Source organism: Eumetopias jubatus, unplaced genomic scaffold, assembly GCF_037043125.1.
Source record: "Eumetopias jubatus isolate StellerSeaLion01/CBP00866 unplaced genomic scaffold, mEumJub1_p1.0 scaffold_2, whole genome shotgun sequence".
Lineage (NCBI taxonomy): Eukaryota > Metazoa > Chordata > Mammalia > Carnivora > Otariidae > Eumetopias > Eumetopias jubatus.
Window position 1 is genome coordinate 26,787,828 of NW_028274808.1, and position 19,819 is coordinate 26,807,646.

The 19,819-nt window shown below is 42.2% G+C and overlaps 1 long non-coding RNA gene across 1 annotated transcript in view; it reads left to right on the forward strand.

The window, feature by feature from the left end:
- The first annotated feature begins 2,305 nt into the window (after positions 1 to 2,305).
- LOC148164809 (uncharacterized) overlaps positions 2,306 to 19,819 on the forward strand; it is a 44,177-nt gene continuing 26,663 nt past the window's right edge. Inside the window, exon 1 of the long non-coding RNA XR_015767807.1 lies at positions 2,306 to 2,386. This is a non-coding gene — a long non-coding RNA (uncharacterized LOC148164809). The remainder of the gene's footprint in view (positions 2,387 to 19,819) is intronic.

Below are 19,819 nucleotides of genomic sequence, written 5' to 3' on the forward strand. Positions count from 1 at the left end.
CTGCTCCTAACTGGATGTGTTTCTAAGAGGTAGAGCAGAAAGGGGAGGAGGAAAAAGTATAGAAATGGGCAGGGGGCGGTGTGGAATTCTTACTCATCTTCCGAGTTCATCTATAATTCACCTCTGTTGCCTACCCAGAAGAGCAAGGAACAAGGAAACCTAGTTAGTCACTAGCCAAAAACCATGCAAGTGTTTCAGCTTTCTTACAAGAGTGGACTTACCATTTAGAAGGATGTATTTTCCCTATGAATCAAAGGAAAAAACAGCGTGGCAATAGTGTGGGGTAAATAGTGTGGGTAAAATAGGTTGCACAATGGTTTGCTGGCCCAGCCACTGAATGGAGAAATGCCCTGCTCTCTGAGTGATAAAGGACAGGCACCTCATGCCCCCGTTGCTCACGCATTCCAAGGTCCGAAGAGCAGGTCAGTACAGTGCCCCAATGTAGAAGCCTGGGACAGAGAAGCGAGGAAAAGTCTTCCTTGTTTAAAACAATCATCTCCTATGGTATTCCACATACTTGGCTTTTATTTTCAAGTAACAGAATTAAAAAAAAATAGCAGCAAAGGAATGGTAATCCAAACTCAACAGCAGCTTAAAAAAAATTTTTTTTTAAAAGCAAATTGGACAAAAAGATACTGCTTAAGAAAGACCTGAATTTCCTTCACATTCCTGAGGTAGAATCTAGATAGCTTTTATAAACTTGAGTCTACTCTGGTTGCTGATTTTGGCCTAGTTTCCTTTTAGAGAAAGAAAAGACTTTTGAAAATCTCTCAGCTCATGGTGTGTTTTCTCTCCCTAGCAACGTCTAATTCAGGAGGCCAATTTTAGCCAGGCTGGGCAGGTTCCTGAAGAAGGGTCAGGTCTCACATGTTCTGTAATGACCAGTTTATATCGAGGACCAAATTGGATTCTTTTAAATAACTGTGTCCCTAGCCAGGATCTAGTTTCCCATTGACAGTGATCATAGTGTGAGCTGGCCATTAAGTCATGTGTGTGTTTGCCTGTTTGTTTGGAGTGGGGACGGGGTTGAAAGACCTGACAGAACCTGAGAAATTGACTGAAATTTGGCTTGCATTTTATTATAAATGTGTTCAGTGCTTTTCTACTGAAACCCAAATCTCATGAATGCATTCTAAAATGAACCAGTGAGGAAACCAACAACAACGGCTAGTCCATTTTGTCCTGGCCCTTCCATTCTCAAAGTTTCTCTCCCAATTTTCCTGGCCCTGAGAGCAGCCTATGAGGGCGGCTCTGAATTCACATCTCTTACTGCAGCCTCCAATTCTGAAAGAACTGAAATTTTCTTTTAGGGCCCTACATGGGCAATTATATACCATCACCTTCGGATAGCCTTTGCATGGATCTATAAGTGTCATGGGGTTTGTCTTTGAACTTGTGTTTATCTTGTCTGCTCAGCTAAACTCGAAGCTCATTGAGATTTGGATGTATACTGGGGCGCCTGGGTGGCTCAGTCAGTCAAGCGTCTGCCTTTGGCTCAGGTCATGACCATGGGGTCCTGGCATTGAGCCCTGCATCGGGCTCCCTGCTGAGCGGGGAGTCTGCTTCTCCCTCTGCCCCTCCCCCTCCCCATGTTCTCTCTCTCTCTCTCTTTCAAATACATTAATAAAATCTTTAAAAAAGAGATTAGTGGGCATATCTTGCACCTTTGTGTGTTGCCACAGCTCTCTGGACAGTGCTAGGCACACATTCGATTCTCAGAAACAATTTTTTGAAGGAATGGTACAGTGATTGATTTGGAGCACAGAATCTGCCGCCAATGGTGATCACCTCTGCTCTTGTGGCAGGTGAAGTAAAGGGACTGGGAGATTGATTCAAATAGTAGCTCAGAATCAGAATATCACCTGCCTAGTACAGGTCTTCTAAGTCCACAACCCCGGTAGATGGCATCCTCCGCAACAGTGCCGTGGCCTACGTCTGACTTTCCCTGGTTCTGTGTTCCCTTATCTGTGCACCTCCTGCCTCCCCCACCCCACATGCTGACGCCACACATACACACACTTACACCACACACACCTCTCTGTTTCACTTCCCTATTCTTCTTCATCTTCCCTTCTCTAGAAATGATGAGTTTTATAAAAGTTAAACTCAGAGCTTAAGGTCAAACCCATTGAGGTGGTATTTCCCAGAAATTGAGGGAGTGGATTTAAAAAAATTATTTTTTAGGATTTCAACTAAGCAGTTATCTGTAATTCAAGAGTACCAAGGATGTATGCATTGTATACTAATATAAATTTTATGAGCAGCTTGAAGAGCCAAGAAAGGAGAGACCTCTTGGGAAGGAAAAGTCTATTACATCATGCATGTAGAGCACCATAGGCTGTCTGGGGCACTCTGAACAATGGAGGCAATTGAAGAATTCAAATGAGTAAGTGATCTTTCACATCTTTACAAGGCATCTCCTGGAATACCCAAGCACCGGGGTTTCAGTGGGGCCTGAGACTTCCTTCCTTTGGCATGATCTTCCCATCATGATGGGCTATGGTTCAAGATCTTTATATTACACATGCCCAGGCAACTTTTGAGTTTATTCTCAAAACTTTTTTTAAAAAATAAACTTGTTTTAAAAAGAATGTTCACCCCATGCGCCGCCCCCCCCAGATCCACTATTATTTAAAAGTTCCTATTATGGGCTAAATTATGTCCCCTCTTTCCCCAGTTCATATGTTGGAGTCCTAGCCTCCAGTGACCTCAGGAGCTCACTGTTATTTGGAAATAGGGTTTTTAAAGTGAGTAATTAAAATAAGATTAGGTTATGTTGGGTGGACCTTACTCCCTGTGACTGGAGTCCTTAAAACAAGAGGGTATAGGACACAGAGCTATACAGCAGGGTGACCATGTGAAGATATACACAGAAGATGGTCATCAAGAAGCTAAGGAGAGAGGCCTCAGAAGAAATAATCCTGTTGACCCTGATCTTGGACTTCTAGCCTCCAGAACTTAGAAGAAAATAAACTTCTGTGCTTTAAGGCATCCAGTCTGCGGTACTTTGCTATGGTAGCCTGAGCAAACTAATATAGTGCTCCTACTCATTTTCTCAACATCCCTGAGAAAAATATTCATTTTGCAGGTAAAAAGTACTCCATGAGAGAGTATATCCAAAGCCTTGAGGTTAAGCAAGGATTGTAATAATCAGATTTTTTCAAAGACCTAAAGAACAATTCTTTTTCTCATTCTATGTTTATAAAGTTGTTTTAAATAACAAACTTGATTCCTGTGGGACAGTAGTTCTCAAAACCAGCTTCATATTACAATCAACTAGAGAGATTTGGAGGAACATGACTGATGTCAGCTCCATCTCCAGAGGTTCTGAATGCTTGATCTGAGTTGGGTGCCGGTACCCCACCTCCCCACCTAACGGGTAGCTAGGGGCGAGAAAAATTGCTTCAAAAATCAGTTGATTAGAAAAACTCTGAGAATCGGAAGTTCACAGAGAGAATCATTGTATTTCTATCTTTTGAAAGACCCAGATTTCATAAATCATTTTATATTGCTCCACCACTATAAATTACATTTCTTTGTCTGAAGATGACTCCATCCTTTTAACCCCCAAAGCATTGGAGAGTTGCTATTGCACCATTTAGTGAGAACAGAGACCAGTTTGTAATTTCCTCACCACTGATCAATGCAAGTTACAAAATGGCAGTTAGAGTTTCAGGGAACATTTACAAACTTTCCAGTTTCGGGGAGCCTCTCTGCCCAGAAGAAACTCCATTTGGACAGGCATTCTCTGCATCACCCTAATTAGCAACATAGCAACACAAGCCCTATGGAGAACTGGCCTAATTTGGTACAGCAGTGTTGAGAGCCAGTTCTCTTGGACTTGGCAGCAAGTGAAAGTGCTTTGGATGCCAATTAGCTGGAGTTGCCTTCAACCCGTAGCTGCCTAGTGGCAGCTTTTTATGTTTGTTGGTTTTTCATTAAAGATTGATCTGACTCTGTGGATTTCTAATGTCCTTTTATTTGGTAAGTCAATCCCAGCTTGGCAGTGTCACAGATACAAGATGTTAAAAAAAAAAAAAGAAAGAAAGAAAGAAAGAAAGAAGTCTTGGCAGAAACTAACTTTCAAAGATTCAGCTCTGGAGTTCCAGAAGAGAAGGGAGGGGCAAAGAGAACGGTGGAGTGAGAAGCAAGACCCTCTGCCAAGGCTGAAGTAGCTGAGCCGCTGAGAATTGCGGCTGTTCATGGGCCCTGGGTGGGGAGGTCATAGAGATGAGTGAGGAATGATCTCATGCAGTGGTTCCCAAAGGATGGAAATCTTGATGCTCTTATTACTTCAGGTCTTTAAGAAAAGGGAAGTAAGCAAGAGGGTCATTGGGCCCACTGGAGAAGGAGAGGGAAGTTACAATAGTACATTCGCACTTTGTTTAGACCTTCCTTGCTAGAAGGCGCTGCATTGCCAGGTTGGACAAAATTGCTTCAGCTGGTCTTTTGAATCCGGTAGTCCCCTCTTATCTGTGGTTGTGGTTTCACTTTCTGAGGTTTCAGTTACCTGCGGTCAACCAAGGTCCAGAGGCAGGTGCTCTTCCCCCTGACATACTATCAGGAGGTCAAGTGTAACCCAACACGAAGGCGCAACGCCTACATCACGAAGGCCACTTCCTTTCATTAAGCAGACATTTTATCAGGTCGCATCATCACAAGAACAAGGGTGCGTGTCGAACAATAAGATATTTTGAGAGCGAGAGCGAGAGACCACATTCACATAACTTTTATTAGAGTATATTGTTATAATTGTCCTATGATTAGTCTCTTAGTGCACCTAATTTTTAAGTTAAGCTTTATCATCAGTGTACATGTATGGGAAAAATACACTAGATATATAGGGTTTGGTGCTAGCTGGTTTCAGGCATCCACTGGGTGTACTGGAAGGTATCTCCTGTGGATAAAGGGGACTACTGGATTCTTATTGGCTAGGCAATGTAACCTGCATAACCAATCAGATTGAGCCTCTCTGGGGCAACTCCAGACTAGCTGAAAGTCAAATCTCATGATTGGCAAAATTCCCACTGTCAATTTATCTTGTATCTAAGGAGGTATCCTGACTATAATTTCTGGCAGGAGCTAATAATGAAAGTACTTGCCTCATTGATAACTTGCCCCAAGTGGGACTATTCTTGCATCTGTTAAGGCCAAAGTTGCTTCTGCTTTGGCAAACAAAAGTGCCCAGGGGCTGATAATCTAAGAAATGATATCACCCGTCAATATGGCCAAGGGCAAAAAAAAGTTTAAGACTCTCAGTTTAGCCCTCTAAGTTCTGGGTAGTGCTTTGTTTAATATGGCTCATGTTCTTACAGCTTAAAAAATTCTACTCTCAGGGATTCAACAGTAGTGTCTGTTAACACCAGTCTTATTAAATCACTGTGTGTGTGTATAATATATATCACCATATACATATATATATCTCGATATATATATATACTTGAAAAGCTAACAATAGTGTGTTAATACTATCCTTATTATATATTATAATATATAGTCTATATTATATATAACAGGCAAGACTTTTTAAGTTGATATAAATGTACATTTATTTATTTAATAAATAAATATATATCTCAACTCGAAAAGTCCTGCTCTCTGGGGTTCAACTATAGTGCCTGTTGATGCCCTTCTTTTTTTTTTTAATTTTTTTATTGTTATGTTAATCACCATATATTACATAATTTGTTTTGGTGTACTGTTCCATGATTCATTGTTTGTTCATAACACCCAGTGCTCCATGCAGAATCTGCCCTCCTCAATACCCATCACCAGGCTAACCCATCCCCCCACCCTCCTCCCCTCCAGAAACCTCAGTTTGTTTTTCGGAGTCCATCATCTCTCCTGGTTCGTCTCCCCCTCTGACTTACTCCCCTTCATTCTTCCTCTCCTGCTATCTTCTTCTTTTTCTTTTTTCTTAAAATATGTTGCGTTATTTGTTTCAGAAGTACAGATCTGTGATTCAACAGTCTTACACAATTCACAGCGCTCACCGTAGCACATATCTTCCCCAATGTCTATCACCCAGCCACCCCATCCCTCCCACCCCCGACCACTCCAGCAACCTTCAGTTTGTTCCTGAGATTAAGAATTCCTCATATCAGTGAGGTCATATGATACATATCTTTCTCTGATTTACTTATTTCACTCAGCATAACAGCCTCCAGTTCCATCCATGTCGTTGCAAATGGCAAGATCTCATTCCTTTTGATGGCTGCATAATATGCCATTGTGTATATATACCACTTCTTCTTTATCCATTCATCTGTCGATGGACATCTTGGCTCTTTCCACAGTTTGGCTATTGTGGACATTGCTGCTATAAACATTGGGGTGCACGTACCCCTTCGGGTCCCTACATTTGTATCTTTGGGGTAAATACCCAGTAGTGCAATTGCTGGATCGAACGGTAGCTCTAATTTCAACTGTTTGAGGAACCTCCATACTGTTTTCCAGAGGGGTTGCACGAGCTTGCATTCCCACCAACAGTGTAGGAGGGTTCCCCTTTTTCCACATCCCCGCCAACATCTGTCGTTCCCTGACTTGTTAATTTTAGCCATTCTGACGGGTGTGAGGTGGTATCTCATTGAGGTTTTGATTTGGATTTCCCTGATGCCGAACGATGTTGAGCACTTTTTCATGTGCCTGTTGGCCATTTGGATGTCTTCTTTGGAAAAATGTCTGTTCATGTCTTCTGCCCATTTCTTGATTGGATTATTTGTTCTTTGGGTGTTGAGTTTGATAAGTTCTTTATAGATTTTGGATACTAGCCCTTTATCTGATATGTCATTTGCAAATATCTTCTCCCATTCTGTCGGTTGTCTTTTGGTTTTGTGGACTGTTTCTTTTGCTGTGCAAAAGCTTTTTAGCTTGATGAAATCCCAATAGTTCATTTTTGCCCTGGCTTCCTGTGCCTTTGGTGATGTTTCTAGGAAGAAGTTGCTGCGGCTGAGGTCGAAGAGGTTGCTACCTGTGTTCTCCTTTAGGATTTGGATGGACTCCTGTCTCACATTTAGGTCTTTCAACCATTTGGAGTCTATTTTTGTGTGTGGTGTAAGGAAATGGTCCAGTTTCATTCTTCTGCATGTGGCTGTCCACTTTTCCCAACACCATTTGTTGAAGAGACTGTCTTTTTTCCACTGGACATTCTTTCCTGCTTTGTCAAAGATAAGTTGACCATAGAGTTGAGGGTCCATTTCTGGGCTCTCAATTCTGTTCCATTGATCTATGTGTCTGTTTTTGTGCCAGTACCATACTGTCTTGATGATGACAGCTTTGTAATAGAGCTGGAAGTCCGGAATTGTGATGCCGCCAGCTTTGCTTTTCTTTTTCAATATTCCTCTGGCTATTCGGGGTCTCTTCTGGTTCCATACAAATTTTAGGATTATTTGTTCCATTTCTTTGAAAAAAGTGGATGGTATTTTGATGGGGATTGCACTGAATGTGTAGATTGCTCTAGGTAGCATTGACATCTTCACAATGTTGGTTCTTCCAATCCATGAGCATGGAATGTTGATGCCCTTCTTAACAGAGTTTTTGTTTGCTGTTCCCTCTGCCTAAAATATGTTTCCCCTAGATATCTGCATGGCTCACTGTCTGACTTCTTCAGGTCTTTACTCAAAAATCACCTTCTCCCCGATCCCACAATCTGAAGTTTTGAGAGCCTCCTCCATGGCCCACGTTTCGTATGTTGCAATTTTTTCTTCTTAGCACTTAACACTAAAGTACTCTACCTCTTATTTGTCTTTTATTGTCTGTCTTTCCCCACTAGACTACAAACTCCCTGAGGACAGGGATTTTGTGTAGCTGACACATAGCAGGCAGTCAATAAATATCTGCTCAGTGAATGAAAGAGTCATAGATTTATTGAAGGCATGCTATGTTCAATGCCCCATGCTCTTTGCTATGGGAGATACAAAGGCCTCTAAGAACGCCTACGCCTTCCAGGACTTCACTCACCAGTTAGCAAGGAAACGAGAGCTGATGATATGAAACAGTTATGGCAAGTACTAAAACAAATGTTGCAGAGAGTAAGATGAGCAGACTTCAGAGGCAGGAGAGACTAGGAAGGGCTCCTGTGGTCAAGGAGGGTACTGTGGGTCAGGTGGGCCTTGACCTTGACCATAAAAAGAGGACGGTATTAGATAAGTGTAGAAGCGGGAAGGTGTTTTTTTGGGGGGGCTGCCTCCTTCAGCAACTTTGCAGTTAAGACGTTCAGCTTTGTGAGTGCAAAAGCCACAGGAGGTGAATCATTTTCCAGCCATATCTTGGGCTTATTGCCACCTGGCCAGCCTCAAGAAAAATGTGCATGTGCTTCCTGAGTGTCCTGGTCACCTCCTCGCTGGGCAAGCTGGCTGACTGCTTTTTTTGTCACCAAGGGGAACACTCAATCTTCCCTGGTGCTGGCCTCCTGGAGTGAGTGTATTTTAGGAGATGGGCCATCTAATTTAGACAAATAGTATATTCAACACAGGCCAATTAATCCTGAGACTTTATCTCTATGAAGGAGTTGAGAATATCTCATTTAAAGGCATTTCTGGGTCGTGTTCAGTATCATTAAAGTTTACAGATAACTGAAGTCTGCTATTTGTAAAACCAAAGATTAAAAACCTATTGGGTGCATCTCTTGTGGAACTGAGTTATAAAAATGCAGAGGTGTCCTCAAGGAGCTTCGGGCTAGCCAGATAGTGAGTTACTTACTAAATACCCCCTGAGCTCTGTGGGTTTCTTATGTACCCATTTTAATAGCTCTTTTGGGGGGTCTCTATCATCATTTTTGGCTTCTGACTTATCTTTTCTTATTCTTAGCTTTTGTTGCTGATTATTTGTGGACTGGGAAACCAAATGAAGTCAGTTATCTTAACTATTATTTAAAAAGAACATAGGCATTGACCAAGGGTCTTAGGAGCACTTCTCTGTGCAAAAGATGCCCTTCAGTACCCAGGATGTGAGTTATCTCTGTTTTCTACTCAGCCCCCATCTCCTCCTGTCTGGTCATTACCCAGCAGCCCCTTTCCTTACATCCTGATTTTTAGCTGTGATCAAGATAAGTGAGATTGTCAAGTGGCTAGTTTCTGGACATGTGAACTATTACTATGGTTTTAGTCTAATATACCACAAAGAAATAAGACAGATCCTTTACTGTACATGTGCTGTCTTCATTGGCAGGTACCAGCTAAGAAACAGACTTGAATAGACAATTTGTGTGTCTGGAATTTGAACCTCTAGCATTGCCTATAGTCATTTACCTTATCTACAATATTCTGCAAAAATGATAAGAATTGATCCATCCTAAGGTAACCAGGGACCTTGGAGCTACTCTTTACTTGGGGGGCTGTGGTCAGGCGGTGGCGGTGAGGCTGATGGCTGAGTGTTCAAGGCCTATTTATGAAAGCACTAAAGAACGTTCTAGCAGCACAGAAGGAGTGAGACCCAAGAGAAGCAGTGGTAAGTGCATCATCAAAGGTATAGGGGAGCTTGAGGATAATAGGACATGACTATGGAGAATGGTTTGATGAAAGGTAAGGTGGCATCCTGCAGGATGGTTGCTACACCCTGGAGCCCAGTGTGGATGATCTGTGGCAGCAGCAGAGGTCGTTATATGTGGTCATCAGCTGACACAGAGGACAAGTGACCTTAACACTACGTTTCCTTCCTGCTGAATTCAGCCAGTTTTGCAAATGGAGAGGGAGATAAAGCAACACAGACTTATTTCATAAGGATTCATGAGAGTTGTCATCACCATCTTCACTGCGGAGCATTACCTGACACTGACTTTTGGCGTGGTATTAATGCCTGATAGCCAGGCATGATGTGCTGGGTGACAGAAACTGGTGTAAGTAGCCTTCAGTAACGTGGGGGTGAGGTGTGGGAGGAGGGGAACTGTTCTACAGGCCTGCGATTAGGTCTCAGTTCTTTAGTGAGCCTAAAAAATTTGAATTTTAACTTCACAAGTGTTCTCGGATTTTTTCCTCCTCATTCCCCCATCCCGTAGGTGAGACAGGATGGCTAGGGCGGGCTGCAGTTGGGTGTTCTCTTTCCCTCAGGTTAGTTAGGCTCTGATGATACCCCATTAAGTTGGGCTCCGGTTAACTAGGGAGGGTCTTGTTAAGGAGAACAGAGTGCTCTTGCCTATTTTAAAATGGTTTCGTTCTCTTTCCACCTTGCTAGAAACACAAGGGGATTTTTCTCTGATATTTACTGTGGGAACCCGATCAAGCTCCTGGAGTTAAATCTCATAATATTGTGAGGCCTCCCCAGTGACTGGGTGCCCCTGGAGTTTTTAACTGAGTCTCGATTACAGTTCAGGTTTTCTTACCCTGGCACTGGTTCCCAGGGCATGTTCCGCTAGCAAGTTTCTGCTTCTGAAAGCCATGAACCCCTGTATTCTCCTGTCTGTCTCCCGCATCTTGAGGGCAATGGTATGCCTAGAGTTCTTCCATCTCGAACAGATCCAGTAAAAGTTGTTTATTTTTCAGTCTGTTCAGCTTTTTAGTTGCTAGGATGGAGTGGCAAATTCCAAGCTCCCTGCAAGCAGAACTGGAAATCAGAGTCTGCCTCCAATATTTAAGAGAGAAAATATACTTTTTAAACTTGAATTTGAATGGAGTAGGATTCCTGGGAGAATATTCCAACATTTCTTGTGCTAGTCGGTGTTGCAAACCTAGGGTCAGAGTTGTCAGGTTTAAAGACTTGGATAAGAAAAGAGTGACCTGTGGAAAGGGAAGAGATTCTAGAGGTTGGAGAGATTGAGAAAGGAGGTGAATGGACAGTGAAAGTGCATGAACTTCCCACAAAATGAGATCTGCACTAGAATATAAGTTTCTGTTCTTTAAAAAAGGTTTAATTGAGATATAGTTGACATATAACATTGTATTAGTTTTATTTTTATTTTTTTAAAGATTTTATTTATTTATTCATAAGAGACAGAGAGAGAGAGAGAGAGAGAGAGAGAGAGAGGCAGAGGGAGAAGCAGGCTTCCCGCTGAGCAGGGAGCCCGATACGGGACTCGATCCCAGGATCCGGGATCATGACCTGAGCCAAAGGCAGACGCTTAACCATCTGAGCCACCCAGGTGCCCTGTATTAGTTTTAGATGTACAACATATGGATTTGCTGTATGTACATATCTTGAAACGATCAGCACAATAAGTCTAATTAACATCCATTATGTTACACACATAATTACAATGTGTGTGTGTGTGTGTGTGTGTGTGTGTGTGTGTGTGTGTGATGAGATCTTTCAAGATCTACCCTCCTAGCAACTTTCAAATATACAGTACAATATTGTTAACTATAGTCACTGTGCTGTACATTACGTCGGTAGAACTTACTTATTTTACAGATGGAAGTTGTACCTTATGACCACCTTCACGCATTTCGCCCACCTTCCCACCCCCTGCCTCTGGCAATCACCAATCTATTCTCTGTATCATTTCATTTTTTCTTTTAGAAGATTCCACTTAAAAAGAGATTGTACAGTATTTGTCTTTCTCTGACTTATTTCACTTAGCATAATGCCCTCAAGATCCATTCAAGCTGTTACAAATGGCAGGACAATCCATTCTTTACACCACATCTTCTTTATCCATTCATCTGTCGGTGGACACTTATATTGTTTCCATGTCTTGACTAGTGTAAATAATGCTGCAATGAACACAGAGGTATCTTTTTGTGATAGTGTTTTTTGTTTCTTTCAGATAAATATCCGGAAGTGGGGCTGCTGGATGGTATGGGAGTTCTATTTTTAATTTTTTGAGGATCCTCCATGCTATTTCCATAGTGGCTGCACCAATTTACATTCCTACCAACAGTGCACAAGGGTTTCCTTTTCTCCATAGCCTCGCCGACACCTGTTATTTTTTTCTTTTTGAAAATAGTTATTCTAACAGGTGTGAGGTGATATCTCATTGTGGTTTTGGCTTGCATTTCCTTGATGATTTGTAGTGTTGAGCACCTTTTCATGTACCTGTTGGCCATTTGTATGTCTCCTTTGGGAAAACATACTTGCAATTTCTCCGTGTATGTTTTAATCAGATTGCTTTTTTTTTCCCATTGAGTTGCATGAATTCCTTAGATATTTTGGATATTAACCCCTTATTAGATGTGCAAACATTCAGTAGGTTGACTTTTCATTTTGTTGGTGGCTTCTTTTGCTGTCCAGAAGCTTTTTAGCTGATATAGTCCCACTTGTTTACTTTTGCTTTTGTTGCCTTGTTTTATTCTTTATTGTCTGCTTTTGCTCCATTGTGGCTGACTCTTCTTTTGTCCAAAAGGCAGGGCACTGGTTGGTAATCATGAAAGTAAAATCCATAACACAAATTCAGCGGAAGAGTCGTGAGAAAAGCTGCATCAGTTTAGGCTTAGGACCACCAGTTAGTGCTTCTTTTCGGTTTTAACTGAACCCACGTTAATATCCTGACATATTTAAGAAGGGATAAGATGACACTAGGAGATTCCTCCCATTTAAACTCCATCTCCCCCCGATTTGGAATCTCAATTAGAAAAAGCAGATTTCAAAAAAACAGTTTACCAAAAATATTTACATTCCTAAGTGACAGGGACTTTCTTACTCTTTCCTTTTTTTTCTAGGCTTTGATCCCATGGGAGGAAAAGTATTCTGTTTGGAGACTGTTAGCTCTACAGCCCCAAAGATTCTTGCTGTCTTCTCTGAGGAGCTCTTAGAAACCTTTGGGTTTGTTGAATCTTAAAATTAACCCATGTTGTGCAATGTGTAATCAAGCAGGGAGATTTTTTTCAATGAAAATTAGATAACTTTGTGGGAATTGGTATTTCCTTTTTCATACAGTAAAATTCAATGGCTCCATTCAGACCTCTCCTAACACACACTCTCTCAAAGACAGTTCCAAATCAGCCATTTGCCATTTTGCAAGTGTGTTCTCCTATCCTGTGATTTGCTTCTGTTATATTTAGAGTAGATTCCACACTTGCTTGGAAGGTGTAACTAAGACTCAAACTCAGCCCTCCTTGGCCTGTTCACAAGGGAAGTTTTGCCGTAAAAGATGAATTGAAAAGTAATAGCTGAGTACAGCCAAAATAGTCAATCCAATTACACTTTGGTACATTTTTTTTGGCTAATGATATTTAAATCATTTTGACTGAAAAAGAAAAATAAATGTCAAACCAAATACCAAAGTATGAATAACCCACTGCAAGATTACTAGAATTACAAGCAGTTCCCTGTGCTCGAAGATTGCTCTGAGAACCAAGTCAATACGCTGGTCCCATGGTAATTAAAAAATCTAAAAAGCCAATACTTATTTTGTCAAAGGCACAAATGTAAATCCAACTTGGACTATGAAAAAATTAACACAAAGTTCTGACTTAGCTCAAGCTGCAGTAGTTAGCAATTATTCTTAAAATAATATTTCTATAAGGAACTCTCTTCTAAAATTCAAAATACTAGAGAATCATAAAAGTTGGAAAGGACTTGAGAAACTAATTCCTTTATTTTGTAGATTTGGAAGCTGTGGCTCATTAAAGTTAAGTGACTTGTCTGTAGTCACATGACTGACCTGTGCCTCTTGACTGGCCAATAATCTTTGAATTTGCTTATCTTGATGTTCTTGCCTTAGATATCATCCCGATTCTCTCTCCTCCATTCTGTTGTAAAAGAGCTCCTCCCTCAAAAATTACTGTCAATTTTGGAGAAAGAGGAAGTCTTAAATTTTTCTATATCATAATGTAAATAAATATCGAAGAAAATGCCCCTTGGATTAATCACAAAAATGAGTAAAGTACATTTTGCCCAGAGATATCCAGGCAATAGGATCTGGCCTTTCAGTGATTGGCAGAAGAACTTTTTAGGAACTTGATAAGGCTTCACAAGATGTTCAATGAATAAAAGACAACCCAACATTGGTGGCCTTCAAATACAGGAATACCACAGCCTATGCAGGAATAAAACAAACCAAGAAAAAATAGTATCCACAGTCCTTAAAATAAGAAAGCCAGACCCATACCAGAGAACAGAGATGGAAGAAATTGGATTCAAAAGACAGGAAAATGAGGAAGGACACCAGACATTGGATAAGGGAGGTGACACCAAAGATGACTGGATGTTGTCAGCAGGTTGAGAGTGAGTCAGGCACTTGATCCCAAGCTGGTTGGGTCAGTGGAGTGGGCCAGCTGGTAAACCTTTTAACCTTTGGGATTATGTAGGGCCTAATAGAGAAATCTTGGTCACAAAGTAGAATTCCACCTCTGACCATGATTTGTCTTGCTCATTTATTTGTATAATATTTATAAGCACACCGTGTGCCAGGCCCAGTGTTAGGTACTAGGCAATAAGTCAATGAATAAGAGAGACATAGTGCCTATCTTTAAATTCTATCAGGGCGATAGATACCAAACAAATTACTACACAGACAATTATTATTTGTGTTTGTGGCAAACGTTACGAAAGGAAAACACAGCATACAATGAACATTTGTTAAAGGGGCATCTGACTTTGCTTGAAGACAAGGGGAAAATCGTGGTATCGGTTTTTAAAATGGAAACAAATACTGAACGGAAGTCGTCTAATTTGCATTTTACATTTATAGATGTATCAACTGTTACTAATCAGTATCTTGGACCAAAGTGTGTACCTGAACTGACCGTGTGTACTGGAACCCAGTGATAAGGATGACAGAAAGAGGTTCCACTGGGGAAGCCAGAGAACACAGAAGAATCTGAGTCCCAGATGCTGCTGGCTGACAAGCAAAGATGAGGCTCCTTCTCACTTCCACTTACAGGCCGCAAGGAACTAAGGTGCTGAACTTCAGTCAGGCTGCAGTTCAGCCTGAAGTCAGTGTCTGTCTGACCTCAGTGCTCCTGTTCTGATTCCTGCCCTGCATTTTGGTTTCCTTGGTACTGAGGACTGCTGCGCACCCTAATTTCTTAATTCTCAGATCCAGGAACCCAGTTTCTCTGAACTGTCCCCAGTCTCTGGATATGGCTCACTTACACGCTGGATCTTTGCTGGAAAGGATCTGGACTGGACAAGGTTGGGGCCTTTATGAGGTAATAAGCATGTCTTACGAGGTAATAAGCTTATCACAGACATGTAGACTGATCTTTCAGTTTTTGACTTATCTCTGGACTCATGCTCCCATGGCCAACCCTATAGCTCTGAAGAATTTCCAAGGATGCCCACGCCTGTAAAATCAGATGCTGGAACACCAGCCCCAGTTGCCTAAACTGGATTCCTTAGGACCTCCTGACTATGTATGACTTGGCCCACAGTCACCCAGCCGTGCCCCTAGAATGAGGTCCTGATGAGGTCCCCGCTACTGGTTAAGGCTGGAACATCAGAAATGGTTGACCAGAGTCCACAGGACGCACATGGAACTATCTCTGTAGTGTCAAATCCTCCTAAAATGTTCCTTGACTCCAAGAAACATGTGTATGAATAGGAGGATACTGAAATAGACAGAAGCATTCCAGCTGATGGTAGAGCTGCAACAGGCATCTGAGCCACACAGTTGTCCAAACGCCTTGCACTGCCCTGAAAGAGATACAGAATGAGGGCTTATAACTTCACATGGTTTGAAACACTGTACAAAATATCAGATCCTATGTGGCGTGTCGAGTTCCATTTTCAGCACAGCATTTAAAAAGGGATTTAGACAAACTGGAAAATGTAATCAGATTAGTGAAAGGGCCCGAGATTATCCATGTGAGAACAGCTGAGGCTGAAGGAAACAGAAGGTTAGCCTGAAGGAAAGAAAACAGCTGCTTTCACAGGTTGAAAGGACTCGAACTGTCACAAGGGTGAGCAGAAAAGCAAAGGAAGACAGCTTCAAATCAATATAAGCAGAGTTTTCTAATAGTCCAGTTTAGGTAGACCTTTGCAGAGAGGAGAGCTGCCGTGGGAGGTGGAGCGTCCCCGCTGCGGCAGGTGTTTGGGCTCAGAAGGGACAGCGGTGGGATGGAGTGGGGAGGATCCAGGCATTGGATGGGCGCTTGGACTAGAAGATCTTCAAGATTATTCCTAGTCATCCTGGGAGTCTGATTCTTGACTCTTCTGCTCTGACCCAACAATCTCCCACTCAAACCCTGATTCCAGTGTTTTCCTGGATGCTCCTAACAATCTAGCCAAAGGGGTTTGTCCCCACAGCCTTGCGTGAGCTGAGAGTACAGTGTGCAGTGTGAGGGTGACCCAAGCTCTGTGAGGTGCAGCCCAGCCTCTTCTGCTAACGGATCCTGGCCCTCAGGGCCACACCAAGGACTGAAGACTCATTTGTCATTGGTCTTTTGAATTAAACCTAAATGCACACACACATTAGGGGCATACTTTTTCCTGTATATGTGTTATTTCCAAACAGGGCCTTGCATTCTGTAGAGACTGACCCTCTACCTGTTGAAGCACTTGTCTCGAGCATAGAATACCCACTGTCTATTCCATTTATTTATTTACTTATTTATTTACCTATTTATTTATTTTATTTAAATTCAATTGGTCAACATATAGTGCCTCATTAGTTTTTGATGTAATGTTCAATGATTCATTAGTTGCGTATAACACCCATCACATCGTGTGCCCTCCTTATTGCCCATCACCCAGTTACCCCATCCCCCTACCCACCTCCCCTTCTGCAACCCTCAGTTTGTTTCCCAGAGTCAAGAGTCTCTCATGATTTGTCTCTCTCTCTGATTTCTTCCCTTTCAGTTTCCCTCCCTTCCCCTATGATCCTCTGCACTATTTCTTATGTTCCACACATGAATGAAACCACACGATAATTGTCTTTCTCTGACTGACTTATCTCACTTAGCATAATCCCCTCCAGTTCCATCCATGTCGATGCAAATAGTGGGTATTCATCCTTTCTGATGGCTGAGTAATATTCCATTGTATATATGGACCACATCTTCTTTATCCATTCGTCTGTTGAAGGGCATCTCGGCTCCTTCCATAGTTTGGCTATTGTGGACATTGCTGCTATATACATCAGGGTGCATGTACCCCTTTGGATCTCTACATCTGTATCTTTGGGGTAAATACCCAGTAGTGCAATTGCTGAGTCATAGGGCAGTTCTATTTTTCAACTGTTTGAGGAACCTCCATACTGTTTTCCAGAGGGGTTGCACCAGCTTGCATTCCCACCAACAGTGTAGGAGGGTTCCCCTTTCTCCACATCCCTGCCATTTGTTGTTTCCTGTCTTGTTAATTTTAGCCATTCTGACTGGTATAAGGTAATATCTCATTGTGGTTTTGATTTGTATTTCCCTGATGACAAGTGATGTGGAGCATTTTTTCATGTGTCTATTGTATGTCTATTCTCTTTAAGCAGAAAAGATATTTTCTTAAGATCATGAAAAGTGGCCTCAAATGTGTTGTGTTCGTGCCTCAAATAGAACAAAACAATAACAAAATCCAACTGTTCCCCCCCCCAAATCTTTTTACTGAATGTGAGACTCTTTAGGGGATGCTTGAGGGATTTTAAGACCTAAAAGTATAGTGAGAGACAGTGTATATGAGAGAACTCACATACAAAGAATTTGAAAAATGGAAGGTAACTTCAAGGAAAGAACGCTCACCCTGTTAAGGAAAGCATATATTGCCCTGTCACCTGTAATAATATTAGTGGCACAGGTTCTAGCTTTTTCCCTGCAAAATCTGTCATTGGAATCAACATTTTATCTAAGCAATACTGAGTATACAAAACCGATCCTTTCTTGGCATAAACTGGGCCAAGCTAGTGGCATTGTGGGGATATGGGAAGTAAGCCAGAATTAACAGCTCAAGGTACGCTAGGCTTGGGTGGTAATTCTTAAAAAGAAAGAGATTAGCTCCCATTTCTCTCAAACTAAATGTGGATATGTTTCCTGGACTCTTTCTTCCATGTCTACCAGAAGAAGCATATACTCTTAGCTCCTGCCTGGTTGAAGCACTGGCTGAAAGGAGAAGTCACTGGTCGTTCTGGGAGACCCTTTGCCCACCGGTGGGCTGAGTCAGCACTAGCGCGGCTTTGAAGGAAACTTGAATGTGTAAAGTTTGTCCAGATGATCCTGATGACAACGATGTTACTATTAAGGGCTTACTGTGTGCCGGGCACCTTGCTGAAGCACAGTAAATATGGTAGCTCATGGAATCCTTACAACCATCCTGTGACGTAGTTATTACAGTCCTTGTTTCCCAGTGGAAGAAGCAAAAATTCAGAGAACTTAATTTCCTTGTCTATAAATATTTACTTGTTTTGCATAATGGACTCTTTTTTTTCCGAGGTCGGGTTCTGAAATGATGAGCAAGTGAGCAAAAAATGAAGATAGTTAAGTGTGTCCTTGATAAATCCCGTAAGGAGGTGCCACTTGAAGCCCCTAGTATGAGTCAGGCACCTTTCTCCAGAGGTGATCGAGACAGGCAAAGTCCCTACCCTAATGGGGCCCAGCCATTTGGTGGAGGGTGGCAGTTATCACCCTTCTGCTGAGTATTAAACACTACTAGCAGACTTAAGAGTGAGAGGGAATGATGAGGAAAGGCCCCTCCGAGGAGACGGCATTTCAGTGGAGATTTGAGTGACAAGAAGGAGCCTCCATGTGATGATTAAAGGAAAGAGCGTCCAGGCAGAGGGACCAGCCAGAATAAAGCTCCCAAAGAGAGAATGAGCCAGAGTAAGGCAGGCTGGCAGGAGAGTGGTCCGAGCTAGGGCTGGGCAGTTAGGTGGAGAATTACATCATGTAGGGCTTATTTGTTTGCCAAGTGTGCTGGAAGGGCTCTGAGCAGGGGCAGGATGTGACAGAATCCCCTTTTCCAACTCTCCCTGGCAGCTGTTGGGGGAGGGATGGCAGCATGGGAGGAGGGAAGCATGGAAACCAGGGAGGAAATTCGCAACAGATTGAGTTTATGCTTTGGAGGGGGAGTTGATAGGTTGGATGTGGGGTGTGGGAGAAAGAGAAGGATCAAGAATAACTCAAAGATAACCATTATTTGCCACTAAGTCTAACACGGGTTGTTTTTTTTTTTTTTTTCCTCCAGTGCCGATAATGTTTCTTTAATGGAACACCTGGCACGGTAGTTGTCTTCCAGTTGGTGACCATATTGTGTGGGGGAAAATGTGTACCTCTAAACACTAGAATCACTCTCAGCCTAGGGAGCTGCTCACTCTCTGAGAGGCCCCCGGGACACGAGACCAACAATTTCATGCTTCCTTCATTTCATGCACTCTGGGACATACGGTCCTTTAAGTGGGATGGCAGGGGTCCCCTGGTATCCATGGTATATAGATTTAAGTTTACTCTCAGTCTCTCTCCTTCTCTCATTTTAAATTAAGATCAGTTAAATGTGCCTGATAAGTATACAGTGACTCTCTGATAATGAAGATCACACCTCATGTTAGATCTTATCTTCATCAGAACTCTGAAATCCTTGCTTGGCATATAGTAACCAGTGCCTGTTCCTTCCCTTTTTTCCTCGCCCCCCCCCCCCACTATTTTCTTCCCACCTGCCCCAATCCAACTTACCTATTCAAGCGTTCATTGTCTCAGAAATCTGCTCTCAGATGTTTTTCACTCTTGTACAGTAACTCATGTCAGATCATTAATAAGTGTTCACGAATCCTTTCCAAGTTAAAATAAGTAAATCAATAAGTCTATATTTTAACAGATGCCTTCTGAAAACACCATGCCGCAACCACAAGTGGAGTTCTAGTAGTGGAAGTGTAGGTTTTGTGGGATTGCTAGTGAAGAGGTTGGTGGGTAAGGGGACTTCCAGTACCAGTGACTCACCCCACATGTGGGGCCTATGACCCCATTACGTGGATACGACAGACATAATACCCCCGTTGTTCTCTGAGAACCATGGTCCCCTCTGCCTGGGT